This window comes from Cylas formicarius, unplaced genomic scaffold (genome assembly GCF_029955315.1).
Source record: "Cylas formicarius isolate icCylForm1 unplaced genomic scaffold, icCylForm1.1 PGA_scaffold_5__7_contigs__length_24384050, whole genome shotgun sequence".
NCBI classification, from domain to species: Eukaryota; Metazoa; Arthropoda; class Insecta; order Coleoptera; family Brentidae; genus Cylas; species Cylas formicarius.
Window position 1 is genome coordinate 15247986 of NW_026844341.1, and position 19940 is coordinate 15267925.

Genomic DNA, 19940 nt, shown 5'->3' on the forward strand with positions numbered 1-19940 from the left:
AATTTGTTTCGCTTGGGGTGCCACAAGGCTCAATACTGGGTCCAATTCTTTTCTTAATATTTATAAACGACTGAAATACGAATATAAGATCACATATAGTATCTTTATATGCAGAAAACAATCCTTACGCAGTATTTGCAAGTATTCAGGCGATTGTTGATGCAGAAGAGTGGTTTCTTTCGAATCGTCTTAAATTGAATGCAAATAGATCCGAGGTTGTTCTTTTTTCAGGTGCACCTGACGTTAGCTCTCGCAACGCTAAACTTCTGGGTAAATACATAAATAGTAGACTTAACTAGTACGTACATATAGATAGGCTGACCGGGAGATTAAATAAAGTCACATTTCAAATTCGAAAACTTAATCAACTTACTTTTATTTTATAATAAATTAATATTATTATTATTATTATTATTATTATTATTATTAATATTATTTTCAATGCTTCAATGCTAATTCATCTCGAGTATGAACTATTTCTTGGATTGAAATCTGAACTCCTAGACGGTCAAGGTGTTTGAATACCACGACCGATACAACGATAAGAAAATAGATTATTTAGATATATTATTTGATTTAAATAGATTGGAGCAGCGTTTTGCCCGACAAAAACTCCAATCTGGTTAGAGGATCGCCCTCTAAAAGATTTTATATGTAAGTAAAGTGATATAGATAAAGCTATCCTTTGTGAAAAACTCTATGAATTATAGATTCCCACTGGAGTCGACTTATGCTTATTTCCGGACTTTCGCCCCACAGAATCCCTCTTGCGGTAGAACGAACCAGTTTCGACGAGTTTTGAATTGAAAATCTGGACGAATTCTGTTTGGAAACGTCTCGAAATAATTCGCTTGTGCGTATAAACATATTATGTCGAGCATCTCCAAGTTATGTTTTGGCATTATCGCAATAGATCAGCCCGAAGAGCAAAGGATTCAATATTGACGGGCACCAGACGACCAGAAAGACCCTTTAAAGGTGGCGAGGTAGTTGTCAGCCCACCTCACAAATACGACTGCAGCTTTAGAAAAAAGAGGTTGCCTTCCCAAAGAAGAGATGAGATTTGGAGCACTGTAGAAAAAAATTGTAACAATTAAAAAATCTATCTGAACGAATATGTGAAACCTCTATGTCACAAAATACTAAGACTTCCGGTACACTATTGTCAGTTTAATGTTTTTGAAATCTTATGGTCTGAGTGAAAGAGGAAATACAAGCAATACATTTCTGGTCGAGGGGACAGCATCGGAAGTTTTATCGATATGAAAAAGTCTTCAGAGCACTGAAAAAATTATCAACCACACGGAAAGGGTAATCCCGGAAACTGGGACGACAGATATGTGATGTTTCAGACATTGCGGCATTTGCAATTAGTACCGACGAAGACGACAACAATGACAATGATATAATTTAGTTCTGATTCTGAAGAGAGTGAGTGAGAGAGTTTTTTTTTGTTTAAAGTTAGTTATATTCCGGTTAGTTAGTTATAACTGGCAAACAAGGAATGAAGCAAAAATTAATAATATTACACCAACTTCCTCCGCCAACACATTTATCACCGAAAACTGGATTCTATCCATACGAAAGACGTTCTAGTTTGGAGGAAATAACTCTTCAACATTTCGATTTTTTTTGTTGAGTTGGTGCATCTGCTCTTGACATTCTCTCTAAATTTTAGCGTCGTAGCATTACATTTGCAAATTGACGTAGCGAAGAATACATATATCTCTGAACTTATTTGCGATTTTTCATGTCATCAGGCAAGTGAATGGCGTTCCCCAAATGAGCCGAGACCAAAAAACTACGTCGTTTTCAGTCAAAAAATGCTCAAGGTTTTCATGGATTACAACTATTCGTCATATATAGCTATAATGACTAGCGGCAGGTCTAAATAATTGGGTTGGTGATTTTGAGAAACATACCATAGATTTTCCCTTGAAGAACAGATTTGAAAAGGCAGTATTTACTTCCGTTCCTCATATTATATCCAAGGTATTCCAGTATTCTTCTCTTGATGGTGTTTATTATTTCCAAATCCTTTTGCATTCGTTGCAGTACTTGTTTTTTGGTCATTTTGTCTGCCGTCTATGTTGAGACTGTGACTTTGAAACAATTTAGTCATTTGATTGAAGGCGGCCCTTGCTTTTTCTATTCTAATTCTAATTTGCCGTGAGTGATTCTAGTCCCCATTAATTAGTGAACTGCAAAAACCCTTTCTATATGTATGTTGTTAATCATAAGGTCGAACATCTGACCTATTTTCTTTCAAATTATCCTGAATTTTGTTTCACTGATATTGATTTTGAAGTCATATTGACGGCTGATGTTTGTTATTTTATTGAGTACTTCTTGTAAGCGGTTCACTTCACTAACGAAGAACAAATCCAAACTGGTTGTTGGTTACGCAAAAGAGCGATGAGACGTTCACGTGATACGATTCGCCTGAAGAGAGTGAATTTTGCACCATGATAACGCACCATTGCACATTTTTGATAAAAAAAATGCAACAAATACCATCCAAAAGTCACCGAATTCACCTGATTTGGTCCCCTTTGACTACTTTCCGTTCAATCGAGTCAAAAAACCATTACGAGGAACGCGTTTCAGCAGCCGAAACGTAAAAATCGTATCATGGATCCGGCGCTGCCATAAATGTGGCGCAGTCGATGGGATTACTTTGACAATATAGATTTAGGCGAACAAACTTGTATTTTCAATTTTATGAATAAATTGCGGGAATTTTTTCATCGAGGATGCACCAGCCGCCCCTGCTCTAAGTACAACGTCATTGATTTCTTCAATCTCGATCGTTTCGCTTGTCGACAGCAAAGTAAACCGACACCTCATATCCGGTTGCGAATTGCGTTTCCGCGATAGGGCGTGGGCGTGATTCGACTTTTTCACCACTCTCTCGTATATATTACCGAGTCGGTTTATGCTCTGATAACGAGCGCAAACCGAAGAATTATGTTGCCGGTTTTCGGGATAAAGATCTTTCTTCGCAGGTCGGAAAAGAAACAGTTGAGGAACCGTCGTAAAGTGAAGCTGCCCGATGCGTAGGCACCTTACGCCTCCGAACGACCGTAAAGATCATAAAAAGTTTGGCAACGATATGCGACGAATACACGAATCCGTGCCGCGGACAAAAGACAATTTCTACATCCGAAAACCCGCGTCGCCCGCCCACACCAAATTTCTCTACGTAATGTCACCTACATTTAAGATTATTTCTATGTAAATTCATTTTTTCGATTTAATTCTCGGTGGGCCGGGTCGCCTTTTAAATAATACGAGATAAGTTCGCTATTAATATAAATTACCGGCGAACGGGAACGTTGTCACGTCACTCGATCGTAGGCAGCGCCTCGAACGCCAACAAATATAATATATTGTTAAAATATAACCGAAAACAATTACATAAAAAATAATAATAGTAATAATAATAATAATAATAATAATAATAATTGATAATAATAATAATAATAATAGATTACGCCACCTGGTTCAGCTGTACTATGGTTGAGTAGCTGTAAGCTGTAAAGCTGTACTTGCCAGGCTCAAGTCCGGATAAAGGAGGAGTGTTGTAGCAGCAGGCCAGCTTTCTGGTCTATGTAAAAAAGCTTTCTGCTAAAAAACCTAATCGCAAGCCCAGGAGTAAGACAGAAAACAAAGACGAGACAAGCAAAGAAAATGGAAAGAGAATTGTTCCACTTTAACAACCTTCTCAAAAAATAAACGAAATTGTTAATGGATCCACCGTAATGAATCTCAAAGTATTGGGCAGAAACGTGACTATATTGGGAATCCCTGCTGTTAAGGATGACGAATATGTCCATAATAAAGACCCATTTTTTGAACATCTAAATCAAGAAATAGAAAAAATAGGAACGTCAAGAGAGATAATACTTTTAGGAGACGTGAACATTAGAATTGGGAGAAAGGAAAATGTCCGAGTCGTCGGAAAATATGGAGACATTGAAAAAAGTTTAATATGCGAACAAAATCAGGTGACGGTTCTAAATGGTCAACATCCTCAGATCCGTATTTATGGACACAAAAAACAAGACACCTTAAAAGCATTATTGACAAAAATCTCGATTAAAATTCGTAGACGCAAGAGTACAAGGAGGTGCTTCTACCACTTTTAAAGGAAAGGTAATATAAATTAATAAATGGAAACAAAACCCAGACAATACCAAACGAGAAGAAGAACCGGCAAACGAGGTAACACCACCAAGATTTATCATGATTAGTACAAGAATATTATATAACACTAGGGTGGACCAAAAAATTCAACAGATAGAAATCAATAATATAGAAGAAGAATACAAATGCATAAAATATACATTCAGCTACATACGAGGCACTGGGTTACAACATTACAAATGTCAAAACCACCTTCACAATTAAGGCAATGATTAAAATGAAAAATAAAGCCCGAAATAAATACAAAATAAACAAAGCTGATGTAAACCGCAACATCTTTAAACAGTTTAAAAACCAAACTAATATTGCTATAAATAACGAACTATCCGGAGTACAGTATAAATAAAAATTTGAACGATTTGAGGTTATCTGGGAAAAACTTAAAGAATTTATATATATTCCACAAATAATGAACATATTAAACTTTCCTAATAATATTGGTAATTTATGCCGTTTTTGTATCACCCGTTGATAAAAACGTGACTTGATTTTACAAACAACATTTAAAGAGTAATTTTACTTCATTTTTTAGTTTTTATATAGTTGGTGAAGAAACCGTTAAAAAACATTTATTTAAAGCCAAATCGCTAGCTACCGGAGACTATGAAATAAATCGGATATGATACTATTAAGCTGTCAAATAATTTTTATTACTAATATTATATAATTCTGAATATCCAAGGTAATCCACATCTCTAAAAAAACATCCTCATCGGTATAGTGAACTTTTACTTATTAGCATATTACCCCTCCTCTCAAAAATTGAAGAAAAAATTATGAATTGTCAAATAAAGGAACACTTAAAAAGCTTCCAGGGCACCAGTCTAGTTTTAGGCCAGGTTTCAGTGGTAACAACTACGTTGTTAAGCATTACCGATGATATATTTCGACCTGCTGATGATATTGGTCGGACAACTGCACCTGTCATTCTAAAACTTGACAAGTTAAATTAGGAGTAACTTTGAGCGATTTTGTACTTTATTGGCTTCTTGGAGAGCGCGATTGAAGTTCTTAAAAGCTATTTGGGAAATTTGATTTCGTGGTCTACCCCAAGGCTCAATTATCGGGTAGCTGCTTTTTGCGATTTACACTTTAATTTGATGAAGCAGTAGCTGTCCAAGAAAGTTTAAATGATGATCTAAAACGCTTAGTCGCATTTTCTAAAAAGGTCTGCAGTTAAATGCCAAGCCAAGGAATAACATTAAAACTGCATTCATTTAATATTACAATTGGAGCATAAAACAAGCAAAAAATCGGGGATTATAGTTTAACACACATCTCCGTTTTAAGAAACATATCGATAAATTTATATAGAAGGAACAAGGAAATTTAAAAATTTCATTTCCAAGTAGTCAATTACTTTCCAAAAAACTAAAAACTACTTAGCATTGAGTCAGATTAATTTTTGTCACATAGTTTAAGGACCATGTTTAGATAAAGCAGATAAAAACCAAACCAAAATTCGCTTCTTCACTTCACTATGCTCGTTTTCTTATAATCTATATATGAATTTTAATTTTTGTGGATGTCAACAGACAACCGTAATAGCTTGCTTCATAGATTACGAAAAAGCTTTTGACAATGTGTTTTCCAGGAGGCTCTGGAAGACATCGAAATTGGAATTAAAATTAATAGGAAAATCCTAAACAATATTCGGTATGCAGATGACACTGTAATACTAGCCCACACCATTCAAGATATTCAACAGCTATTAAACAGAGTAAATACTATCAGTGAAAATTACGGACTTAAAATAAACTAAAGTAAAACGAAATTCATGGTAATATCTAAAACTCGTATTAACAGTGCGTCGCTGTCAATTAATAACCAACCCATAGAGAGAGTACACCGCTTTAAGTATTTGGGAAGCTGGCTAAATGACGAGTGGGACCCAGATGAAGAAATTAAGACAAGAATAGAGATAGCTAGGAGCACGTTTTTTAAATTAAAGTCGCTTGTCACAAGTAATGATCTCAACCTGAAAACACGCTGGAGAATAACACAATACTATGTTTTGACTACCCTACTTTATGGGGCTGAGAGCTGGACTTTGAAGGTCTCCAGCATGCGAAAGGTGGAAGCTTTTGAAATGTGACTCTTTAGACGGATCCTTAAAATACCATGGACGGATCGTCTGACCAACGAAGATGTGCTAAGACGAATGAACAGAGAATGAGAACCACTAACCACTGTCAAGAGAAGGAAAGCCTCCTATTTTGGCCACATTTTTAAGAATCAAAAATATGCCTTATTACAGCTGATCATGGAAGGAAAGATAGAAGGCAGGGTAGAAAAAGATTTTCATGGTTGAAAAACCTTCGAGATTGGTTCCATGTACGTGATGCCGTAAATCTAATACGCATGACTGAAGATCGCGAGGAATTCCAAAGGATGATTGCCAACCTTCACTAGAATGCAGCAGGCACTGGAAGAAGAAGAAGAGGCTGTCTCGTGCGAGAAATGATCCCATAGAAACAAGAAGAAGAAGAATAACCTATATGTAATATACAATAGTGTTCCTAAAAAATTAAATCTTTAAATGTCAATGGATGATGGGTAATACGGTGGATTATGGATTATTTTTCTCTCTATTACTTCTATATTTGGTTATATAATTTTGTGGTAATTTCTTCCGATTATAAATATTTTTGGGGCTGAACTTCTAAATTGCCTTCGGCCCCTTTTTGCGGATAACTACATGTAGCATAATTGCATGTGCCAAATATTTGTAAATTTTTAATTACAAACGTTATTTGTTTATTGCAACTAAGATAGTCAAGAATTTTAGTTTAAAATTCGAACCTTAATACCAAAAACCAACCCTCAGGATCGATACCAATTTTAGCATTCCTGATTATATTATTCCTTTTGTAATTTTAAATTAAATTACGTGCAGGTTAGAGTAAATAAAAACCATTCTCCACTTTATCGAGACGAAAGCTCTCGTATTTTTTGTTGTTGCTATGATTGTGCAAAAACATTCTCCGGAGCTCGTTTCGGATTATTTTGCGCAGTCAAGATCCACCACGACGCAAAGAGTTCAACGGCCCGCTCAAAATAAACCAGGCTGTTCACCGACGTTCGTTATTTCTATTTATAATATATTATATTCGGTCTTATTTACATTTTATAACGCGAGATCATTAGAAGGAGATGTGCGCATATTTAATTGCGCTATTCCTTAAACGACTCTTAATAAACTGCTTCCTCTTGAAACGCGTTATCGAAATTTGCGTAATGTTTGATCGCCCTTATTTTCGTATGACGTAGGTTCGACGTCAATCGTCACATTAGCATGAAAAGTTCGTAGGGGTTTTCATTTTTCCGTTGTTGTTGTTTGCTGACGATTTATATTTTTTTTAGGATTACGTGCTTCATCGATCAAAATTTACTGCATTTGGTGCATAAGAGTCATAGTCAATTTTTGAATGCAAATAAATATAATAACATAAGTTTTAACAAGAAAAATAAAATACAACACAATATTATATACAGTGAACGTGTGAAGTATGGACCAAATTAATTTTAAAATCCGCTATATGTGAGTAAAGAAAGTGCTGCCATTAATGGCCAATTATTTCTACTAATTTGCGTTCTAATGCTTACGGCGTAGACGAAATTTCTGCCCAAATCACTACATTAGAAATATTATTAATTCTTGCATCGAGCAGGTTTATTTTCCGCAAATGTGGCGTGTGCTGTTGGCAAACCTCTGCCTAAAAAACCTAACCCGGAGAAATTTTCTGATCTGCGTGTTATCAGTATCGTTACAGAAATTTATAAAATTTTGGAAAAAAAAGTATACAAGCCAATTTATGAATACATGATCGTAAATAGAATTTTACCAAGGATACAGCACAGCAACAATTGAGGCCTATGACAGGTGAGAAGTTACGGCACTCATCTTATTGGATTTTTCAAAGACTTTTGACACCATTGATCATAAATTAATGTTAAATCAATGGTTTGACAATTCAGATTTAAATTTATCTAAATCATATTTACATGACAGGTCTCAGAATATAAATTACAATGATAAAGTCTGTTCATAGATATAAGAAAGTGACTAACTGATACGAATTAAGGAAAGACCCGAGCAAGCTGTAGGAATGAAATACGGCCGAACCGGTCCATACTTTGCTTAGAATTTAATTATTTGTGGTTTTGTTAGGAAAGATACTAAACAATATTTATTTATTTATGTGCGTATTTATGTTTAAATCTAAAATAAAATTACAAATTATTTTTCATCACTATCGCTATCATCGCCTGTTCTAATTATTATTTGTTCTATATTATTTGCAATATCGATATACGGTTGTTCTGCTTTTTCTATATGTTTAACAGAATTTGCCCAACTTTGTGGAGGGATGTTAAAAACTTCGGTTTCTATACACGGGGGAAAACATGGTTACGAAAAATGGCAGATTTCAGTTGGTGCCAAACATGTGGAAGCCTTAAAACTGTATGCCCTAGATTTTTTGCATAATTATCACAGACGTTTTTTTTTTGGAGGTCCAAGCTTTGTAGAACCTCAATTAATTGTTTTTGGTATAATATTCGTGAAAATGAATGTCGTTATTACACATATAGTTTTGGATTGTTGCTTTTGTGTCACATGAGGAAGGGGTTCTAGTCAACTGTCTACTGTGATAACTTGCATTGTCCATTACAATAACGCTATTAGGAGGAATGTTTGGAATTAGTTTGTTTTTAAACTAACTTTCAAATAAATCAGCGGTGGTGTCATCATGGTAATCCAGAGAAGAACCTTTAAAATTTTTCGCAGACAGAGAAAGTCCATTTGGAATCCAACCATCTTTAGAGCCAGCATGCAGTTGAGTCAACCCCACCCTTTTCCGGGGTATCATAAGTGTCGAACCAGGTTTCATCCAAGTTAATAATTGGCCTTCCATTAAAACTTGCCTTTTGTCAATTTTTTTAAATCTAAAACCCATGTGTTGTCCAAAAGGTAGTTCTGCCACATTTAACATCGGTTTCATCTTTTTCAAGCCTCCTAATTAAGATATCTAATGTAGGCACGCTTTGTTCCTCGTATAACTCGAGAAAATGTCAGCATCGCTTCTTTTTTCCTCGCCGAAATGGGATTTTCCACAATTTTCCATACAGTCGATGTTGGAATTTTCATCAATGTGGCCGTTTCTTCTAAAGATGCTTGCTTGCTGGCACCACGTTCAATGAGAGTCAAATAAACATTGTAGTATACCAATATTAAACACAGGTAGGTATAAAATTATTTTCTATTACATACCACAATTTTACCTGAACTTAAATTCCGAAACTTTAGGTAATATTCTTGTTGCATTGTATGTTAATAACCACCCTTGGATAATCCCATTCAAAAGCATTAGGTCACTTTCTTATATCTATGAACAGACCATACAACGTCGTCGAGGGTAGCGTTTTGGAACCTTTATTTTTCATAATTTATACAACTGGTACTTTAAAATCTGTAGTTGCTTGCAGTGCTCAGGCCTACGCTGATGATGAACAGCTCCATGCTCATTTTGTTGTCAATAATGCTTAAAAAACTAACACAATGATTAACAATGAATTGGAGAATTTTTGTAAATTATCATTGGAACATCATCTTAAATTAAATGCAAGTAAGTGTTATGCACTATTCTTTAGTTCTTTGGAAATTAATAATATTTTCTTAAATCTTGTTGATTCTTCTAGAAATCTTGGAATCATCTTAGACACGGAGCTGAGGTTTCGCGATCATGTTAAGAATCTAAATAAAAAGCATCTATTAACTTAAAATTTTTATATTCAAGCAGACATTTTCTCACGACAACAATAGAACGTATCTAATCTATGCGAAAGCTCAGTGTTATCACATTTTAACTTCGAGCACATTCGAATTAAAAAAATTCAAAATAGTTGTGGCAGGCTTGCTTGCAATCTTCGTATATATCATGTGTCAGAAAAAAATAAAAGAATTGGCCTGGTTAAAAGTGGGAATGCGTTTGCCAAATTTTAGTCCTCGGCTTATTATAAACCCTTCCCCCTTCAAAGCCAAGCTTCAGTTATGTCATCAGAGGCGTTCATGTAGTAATTTAAGAAATGATAGTGTGTTTTCAATTCCTAAATATCATACTTCGCTGGTTAGGATGCAATTATGTTGTACAATTCGCTTGCAGAAAATTGCAAATTTTAAAGTAGAATTTAAAAAATACCAACTTTTTGGGTAACAAATTAATGGAGATATACCCAGTGTAGACTAATAATTTTTGTACATGTGTGTCTCTATTTCTTGTATATTATTTTTGACTCCGCCTACTCCTCTTTTTTTCTATACGTTTTCTCTCAATTTAACTCAGTTTGGGCGTTGTATATTTTCTATTTACTGCACAAAATGCCCAAGAAAAAATTATTTATATTTTTTATTTTAATACCTAACTTATAAATGATAATGTAGGTTGTAAGGGCGACATTCTTGCATACAATCTGGTTAATTATAAAAGTTTTCAGCCTTTTCTATTTCTTTTCTATTTTCTTTTCTAAATTTTTAGCTTCTACCCCTCCGTTTCAAGATCTTTCCCATGTTTCTTCTTTCCACCGTTTTCTTTGCATGTTACTTTACCAAAATATTTTAACCGATACAGTGTTTCCTAATCTCTGTAATTAACCTCATTTACTTTATAGTTTAACCTAAGAAAAATAATACCCACATAGGTCAATCGAGTAATAATACTTAATCCAAACAACACTTACAATTGCTAAACTACCAAGTTTACAAGGCAGCGGGTTGATTAAAAACGGTCTTCTTTAGTTTACAATTAAAATTACCGAGAGAGTCAGAAAATAAATCAATAAGTTCGTTATTTATATGAAAATCAATGTTAAAAAGAGTCTTATTTCTTGCATTAATAGGAGATATGAAAACCAACCGATGCCAGAAGATCTGATGCATCCATCAAGTTATTAAAGATGTTGTAGAGATGTCATAAAATATGCGCCTACTCTCCAAACATGTCATATTCAAAAGCCTCATAATCTCGTCGTAGTTTATTTCCTCAAATGACATTCCCAATTTAAAACCTATCCCTCTAAGGAACTTACGCTGCACACGCTCTATTTTTTCCTCGTGAATTGCATAGTATGGTTGCCAGACACAGCTAGCATACTCTAAATTGAACGCATAAGTGCACAGTATAGCTCAATATACGTAAAGATGTTTTCAAAACCCTTCAAAGTCCGAAAAACAAACCCAAGCAATCGAATAGCTCTGTTAGTCATCAAATCAATGTGATATGTAAATGTGAGCCCCGAATCGAGACAAACTCCAAGATCTTTAATTAGGTTCTGTCTCTCGAGCAATCCAGAGTTCAAATCATAGATGAAAGTTACTGGATTTCTGGATTTGCTAAAGCTTACAATTTTGCACTTGTTTGTATTAAGAGTTAAATTGTTCTTTCTGCACCACAAAGAAAACCTATCAAGATCCTCCTGTAATTGATGACAGTCAAGAGGTGATTCTACGTGATTCTATTCTTAAAGAGCTTTAAATCGTCCGCAAATGCAAAAAATATTTTTTAAGTCATTAATGAAAACATTGAAAAGGAATCTGATATCCTTGTGGGACACCAGACGTCACAACAGTCTCTGACGAAATGTAACTTTTAACTTTAACTGATTGCTTTCGATTAGCGATATTACTGCGAAACCAATTTAGAAGGTCTCCAAAGATTCCAATCCTTGAGAGCTTCCCTACCAGAATGGCATGGTCAACCCCGTCGAAGGCCGTGGAGAAGTCAGTATCATATCCATTGTATATGACCCGTCACTGATAGATAAAATCTTAACTAAGAAACAATTTCAAAAAACTTTGAATTCTATATATATCCCCGCTCTATTACTGAATCTCAAGGTTTTAAAACATTAACATACATAACCTAGTAATAAAGTTTCAGATCATCTCTCGAAATGTGGCCTCAAAATTGCTTTTAAAACTAATAAGACCCTAGGAAAATTTGTTAAAAACAATAAATCTAAATCTAATAGATCCCAGAATTCTGGAGTCTATAGATTAAATTGCGGATCTTGTTCTATATTGGACAAACAGGTAGATCTTTCAAAAAACGTATCAACGAACATCGACGATCATTTAAAAACAATAGTTCAGATTCTAATTATGCTATACATTTAAATTTAGAAAAACACAATTTTGACGACAATTTCGATATTTTACACACTGTATCAAAAAGTAGAAAATTAAATTTACTAGAAGCAATGGAGATTAATAAAATGAGAGGTTCGAATGTATTACTTAATGACCAACTGGATTTGAATGGATCCCCCTTGTTAATATCTCAATTTACTACCTGTTTTGTATTTATAAACATCGGTACCGTTTGATATTCGCATTTGATAAAGGCACGGTGTTGCCGAAACAGCTGTCATTTAAATATATTTATGTGAAAATCTGAACAACGTTTGTTCTTATTTAACTATAATAATAATAATTTATTTCCAACAACATTAATTATAATATAACATTATCCCACAATAATATCGTGCAATATGCCATTCACAAATTATTCTTTGTTTTAAAGAATATGTCATTTAAAGATTATTAGCTATAAAGTGAGAAGTAAATTAAAAACAAGTATCTTTGACACATTCGCTTACCCATTGAACTTTTTTCTTATTTCAAGCTGAGGAACATGTTCCTAAGTCGAGGAAGTATATTAATGAATCACCTTGTATAGTTAACTTTAAGCATCGCTATTGAATAAAAGTTAATTTTGCTTCAACCAAATATATGAGAGATACAAAACGAATGAGTTTTATAGAACGTGTGACAATAATAGGCAGATACTATACAATATAGTTATACAATCCGTACTAAGTACAGAACCAAGTTATTTTATTATTTATTACTCACTGTTTGAGTTTATTTTTTACTTTAAATCTTAAATTCATTTGGTAACATTTTAAATATTTTTGGTATCGTATAAAAAATATATCTTCGGCATTTTAAATAGTCTTACATTTGGAATAATACAGTTATTATTTTGTGCGTGCCTCGTCCCATCTTGAATTGCTTTGTTCAAGAATTTTTGATTTTTTTTATTTAATCTTACCGTTGATTTTATATACAATTGATTAATTGGAATACTTGGGAATCATGAAATAAATCTATACTATAATACACAAGCTTCAACTTCAAGACATATGCGATGCAATGGTACAGTAATTAAGTACTGATTCAAATAACGCACAGTACACCTTTTTTAGCATTTTTGTAGTCATAGCCTCTGTAAGTTGATAATATTTACAGATTAATTTTCTAATTTTGTGAGAGACGTATTCAATATGCTCTTGACATCTGAAATTTGAATCTATGACTTCAATTTTATTACTTTTATTCCATTTAAGGGTACAGTTGTAGTGGGGGCGATTATGACAGTCATAATATTAATAGATAGCTTTATTGTTTCAAACACAAAAGCATAAATTTAACACACAGACAATTTTAACCTTCAACTCTTATATTTATATATTTTCTTCTTCTCAAATATTTCATCGCTGCCAATCCAATTTTACTGCTGTAAATTGATTTATAAACTTTCACATTAGTTTTGTTGGAAATTTCCTTTTTATTTATGAGCCCCTTGTTCGCCTTTCTTTAATTCTGTTTTTCTGATGAAATTTTTTAAAAAACAATTTTTTTATTAAACTACGGATAAATAGTTTCAATTTACCATATGATGCTGGCTTTAACTGGGCATAATGTGCTAACCAGCAAAGCAAGCCTCATAAGATCTAATTTCAATTGATCTAGAAATTTGGTTTATTTATTTTATATTAGTTCTTCAGGATTCGAGCAATAAAAAAATACTAAATCCTCGAGAACAAAGAATTATGTTGCAGGATCCCCTCCACGCAATAAAACCTCTACTATGGCCAAAAGGGTGAGGAGAAGAGTACTTTTCCACTCTTAATTGTTTGCTTAGGTTGGTAGCCGGCTTTCTTTAAAATGTAAAGCCGCCTTAACCTACGTTGTCGTAAAACATAATACGTCCATTAGAAGGAAGCGGTGTAGTATATTAAAGTTTTTATGCGACGCCATATGTGTGAGTGCGGATTTTACTCAACCGTGAGTGATTTAGAGCAGCAATCCGTTTCCCTTTTTTCGCGACGCCGGGCAGTTGACGATGATAACCGCTCGCAAAAAAGATTAACGCAACCGGGGTTATTTGTGCGGTCAAACACGGTGCTTTCACTGATCGGAGAAATTTTCTGCACGGCATCGCCGCTTGTCAAACGGCTAATTATTTCGTTCGTGCGTTTTTATATAAAATCCTGCGTTACTGCTACGCCCTACTCGGTTGTTTAAATGTTTTCCTGCCGGTAAGAGTAGGTATAGAGAAACTGGAACAAAATTGGGTTGGTTTCTTTCCTAGAATTCGAAAATGAAATGATGTAGAGGGCGTGCTATATAAAAAAAATAAAATAAATCGTGTGTCTAGAACTCCAGTAAAAACTCTTTATCCTAAATCACCTCTATGTTGTAACTAGGAATAAGTGCCTTAGCCCTTCCAAGAACTGTCTGGAATAATTCGGCTTTGTGTTTAATTAAAGCACGGGACTAATAAGATTTCCTTTCTGAACAAAATTTACCTTATTTCTAGCACTGTAAACAAAGCAATAAAAGCAGAAATAGAAATAAATTAGTTTTGATTTACTAACAACGAACACGAATCCTAAGGTACAGATGCTGATTTATTTATTTTTCGTTTTTTTTTTATTTATTTCCCACCATTTTTAAAATAATTACATGAAATTTAATATAATTGTTACAGATCAAAAATACAATATCTGGAATAGTACAACACTTTTAAACATCTCGTTGATGTTACATTTCTGAAGGTAAGTTTGGATATGTCCTTAAACTTTTCGATTTCCGGAGAGTATTTTACAATGTCGGAGTGGTTAAATTAATTATTTTAAAGGTTGTGGGAGGTAAATGAAAAAAAAACTTCGACACGGACGCGAAACTTTTTTCCTTATTTCAAACTGAGGAACGTGCATCTAAGTTGAGGATGTGTATTACTGTATAGTATAGTGTAATTGTATAATTAATCAACAATCGAATATATAAACAAAAAATGGCTATGGCTTACATGTAACAACGACGTTTTCTGCCAAGAAGAAAATCATCTTTGACAAAGATGATAAAAAAGCTCTTTTTATATAGGGTGAGCCAACCATAGAGTAAAGCTCATTATCTTATTGGTTTCAAACGTTATGAGAAAATGGTAAATACAAAAATTGTAAACATTGTTGGGATACGCGATTTAAAGTTATTTTAAAGTAGACAGGGTGGCTGAAAAAGCGTGATCAATAACAAATACATTTTTCTAAATGCACTATTTGTGAATTACGTTTTGGATGTCTATTGTTAAGTATGTCATATACCTACTTGTAATACTTTGCCATTTATTTTAACTTTTACAATATTTATCCTTCCTCTATTCGTTAATTTTGAACACCCTGTAGCATCTAACTCAGAGTCCGTCTTTTATGTCATCTTCGAAGAACGCTAGTGCCAAATATCAGTGTTATACTTACCAAAATAGTGGCGCTATAGTAACTTTTTTGTAAGCGTGAAAACTAATATTTTTTAGGAAAATTTAAATATCGTAAAAACTATCAGGTTTAGGTGTGTATCGTTATTACGAAAAAAGATAATTTTTAAAGGAATTCAAAACAAAGTTTAAAAATAGGATGTTCCATTTTTAAAAATAATATTTTCTGCGCCACCCTGCATATTTTAAAATAATTGTGTTAACCATTTTCTCATAAGTTTTGAAAGAAATGAGACAATGAACTTGGCTCTATTGTTGACTCACCGTGTACTATGCATTTTGTTTGTAGAGTCGTATCTAAATAATATGTAGACTGGAAAATGTCGTTATCAAAAACGAACAAGAAGTTTGGAAAATAAACCTTGCGGTGGAAGGTCTGTGGATGTGGGAACATTGCCATTATCTGGCGGTGAAGATTCCTTTTGCGCAATCACCCAAGACGAAATGGTTTTCGTAATTTTAATAGACTGAAATGAAAATAAAGAAGGATGATGCTATCTGTCGAATGTCGATTGAATCATGCTTCAACTTATTTAGTGTGTTAAATTTAAAACATGATATTAGTACCTTAACATAAGGACATTACGGCTGCATTAACTTGTCAAAATTAAAACCTAATTAACTATCAAACCGTTATGGGGATTTAAGTCTTTTAGTTTTGAAATGCAACAATTTAATGATAAAAAATTTTGTTCGTGCGAAAACGAGCAATTCTCATATCGTTTTTAAACAATAGAAATATAGGCGCGCGAATACGGATAATCTTCAAGGTTGTCAACTGAATCGGAATAACTCTAGGAAACGGGGTATCCGTTATTAAAATGTTATCCTTTAATGTCAGATAGAAGTCGTGAGCGTGAATTGCGGACGCCTGATGACGACAGGCGCTTACTACGGGTTCGTTTGGAAGTAAATTTCAAACGGAAAACCTTAAACACCCCGTAATATGATTTAGATTCAGATTGTAAAAGGTAGCAAATAACCTGCCCGTTGCTACTAAATAATTGTAATCTCATCCATAGTTATAAAGCTTTATCCTTGATTAGACTCCACAGCATCCACATGGGGCATTGGCAGAATCTGCATTCCACTTCTTTGCCACTCCCATGAGGCCCCTTAAGCCAGCAGTGGCCAGTAAGGAGCCCTAACATTATGCTTACGAACCTTCTTTTTTAGGTTAGCAGGTCTTCTGTAAATTTGGCGGATGGATGATAAATTCCTTACCCTGACGTCTCGCTCCACCATTGCAGGAATTCTTTTTTTTTCTATTCTTTGGTGACCGACTTTGCAATGGTTTTTGCCAGTCAACAACAGGGTTCTTGTTCAGTCACAAACCTTGGTCAGTACTTTCTTGGTGTCCTAGTATCCACGACAGCGTTACTTTATTTTGATTTGCCATCTCATTTAATGCCTTGTGACAACATACCAAGCAAGATGCTGGTCCATGTAAATACGTTTTTAGGCAACCAGGTGATCAAAATGGATTTTGTTCGGACACCAACCGCGAGGTGACACTTTTGCAAAATTTGCGTCATTTTGTCGCATTGGTTTTTGGGTCTGTTTGTCAGTTTATTTGTGTATAATATGTACTGATTTATTTATTAAAAATATACATGAATTATTGTATTTCTCGTTATCAGACATCATAAAGCAGTTGATGAAAATATGTATTCTTATTCTCTTCGTCTAATAGATGGCAGCACCATATTTAATAACAGAAAAGATTTCTTTACCACATTTTCGACAGATGTAAGTTGTAAAATCGTCCATTGTATACGGCTAGTGCTTTTCATTTGAAGAAGAATGTTCGCGCACGTCCATCATAATGTTTTCTTGTTTATTCTTTGCTCCTCATCAAAACTGCAAATATAAGATTAAACTATCATTTTTTGATACAAACCGCGAGTAACACTTTTGCACAATTTGCGTCATTTTGTCACATTGGTTTTTTAGTCTGTCAATTTATTTTTGTATAACGTACTGATTTGAAATGATTAAAAAATATACATGAATTATTGTATTTCTCATTATCAGACATCATAAAGCAGTTGAGGAAAATATGCTCTATGTATTCTTATTCTCTTCATCTAATAGATGGCAGCACCATATTTAATAACGGAAAATATTTCTTTACCACATTTTCGACAGATGTAAGTTGTAAAATCGTCCATTGTATACGGCTAGTGTTTTTCATTTCAAGAAAAATGTTCGCACACATCCATCATAATGTTTTCTTGTGTATTCTTTGCTGTAGTCAAAAAGCAGATACCAAGTTCGTTTGTTTAATTGAAACCATTTTGTTTTATCCATTTTCGAATTCTATGTCAAATTTCACACAAAATTCACTTTTCATGTGCAAGAGAATAAAAAAGAGTAATTTCACTTTGAAATGAGCAAGTATGTAGTTAGTACCAGTAAAATTCTTAAATTGTTACAATTACCAGTAAAGAAAGTGAATATGATGCATCTAAATGAAACTTAGAGAATCAAATATATTAAATATATATCTATATATATTTTTATAACTTCAGCAATTCGACTTTTGACTGCATGGCCGTTCTCTTACTGTTCGTTCTCGCGAAGGTCGTCTAACATCGGTTATTATTCAAAAAGACATTGACGCTGTTCATGAACTAATCTTGCAAGATCATCATCTGACCTATCGCGAGAATGGGTATTAACGATACCAACATATACATTCAATATTCAATATTCCACACATTGGTTAGTTTTGGTTAGTTAGTTCAAAACTTATTCGAATATAAGCAAAAGTCATCAGGGGATTTACATGGTTTTATATAAGTAATGCTGATTTAGGGGTTATATGTGAGTAATTGTGCAAACAGTAAGCGTGTCATTGACCATGAAATAATTTTATGGATCAAGTTTTCACAGCTGTTCTTAAAGTCTTTGTGTGATATCTTTAAATGACATTGACAGTCACATTTGAATATATATAAAAAATAGCTTATATGTCGTCCAATTTCTATCACAGATACGACAATCACACATGATTGAAAGGGGCCAACATGGCATTTTTTTGCTCGTACAGTAGTTTTAAAGATTTAAAAACTGTTAACAATTTAGCAAAAAATGTAAGACAATCAGATGTGTAGAAGAATTTAAGGAAAATCTCTTATTATCTATTTTAGTATTAGTCCAGTTTTGCTTTAAAATATTACGTTTTATTTATAGTTCAATCAAAACAAATTAAATTTATGCTCCTATATCAGGAGAACAGTGTTTAAATAAAATTATTCACCTTAATTTTAATACAGGGAATTTTGAAATTACTGCAAAAAAAATAGTTTCATTTACTCCCTGTATAATACAGCCAAATCGAATATGACATTTCATTAAATCATTTAGAAAAGTAAAACAATGGGTCTACAAACTGATGACAAAATCATTAAAATAGGATATATATTTTTTTAATAGTCCATTGAATATATCGGGTATGAGTAAAATACAGGCAGTTCTTTTCTCTATTAGACAACCGGACAAGGGTATATGTGTAACCTCAGGTAGGGGTTCTATTTGGAAAAGTAAAGTAGTCAAATTCTTGGGCATAAACTTAGATTTTTTGAAGAGTTACAAACAAAATTAACGAGTACACTGCTTTATGTTGTGGAAACTGAGAAATTCTGTAAATAGAGGAGAAGTTATGCTATTCCTTTATCATGCACTTGTTGTCTTCATGCACATTCGCCCAAAAAATAATAATAGGAGCAGTTACATTTAAAAAGACTACCATTTTTTGTAGACTTACGGAGCCAAAGAGACTGTGATTTCATTATCTTTTGCATTGTGCCATTTATGTGAGAAAAACATCTGTTAAAGTTCCCACAGCACTTACCAGACTCTCTTAGACTTATTACCAATTTAAAAACTCAAAAATTGTTATTGAGCAAATCGAGGTACTGCTTAGAGGAGTTTTTCATATCACTGGAAGAATGGGTGAATGATTGCTGAGAAAATGTATCTATTGTATTTGTTAGTTGGTTTTATTTTGAAGAAACATATGTACCTGCATATAGCCCATAGTGTGTATTTAATTAAGTAAAACAAATAAATAGATTGCAAAAATTTCAAGTACTTTTACATTTTAGGCGATTT

General features: G+C 33.6%; 1 protein-coding gene across 1 annotated transcript in view; it reads right to left on the reverse strand.

The window, feature by feature from the left end:
• Positions 1 to 19940, reverse strand: part of LOC132702234 (leucine zipper putative tumor suppressor 2 homolog) — a 134604-nt gene that overhangs the window by 114395 nt on the left and 269 nt on the right. The window lies entirely within an intron of this gene.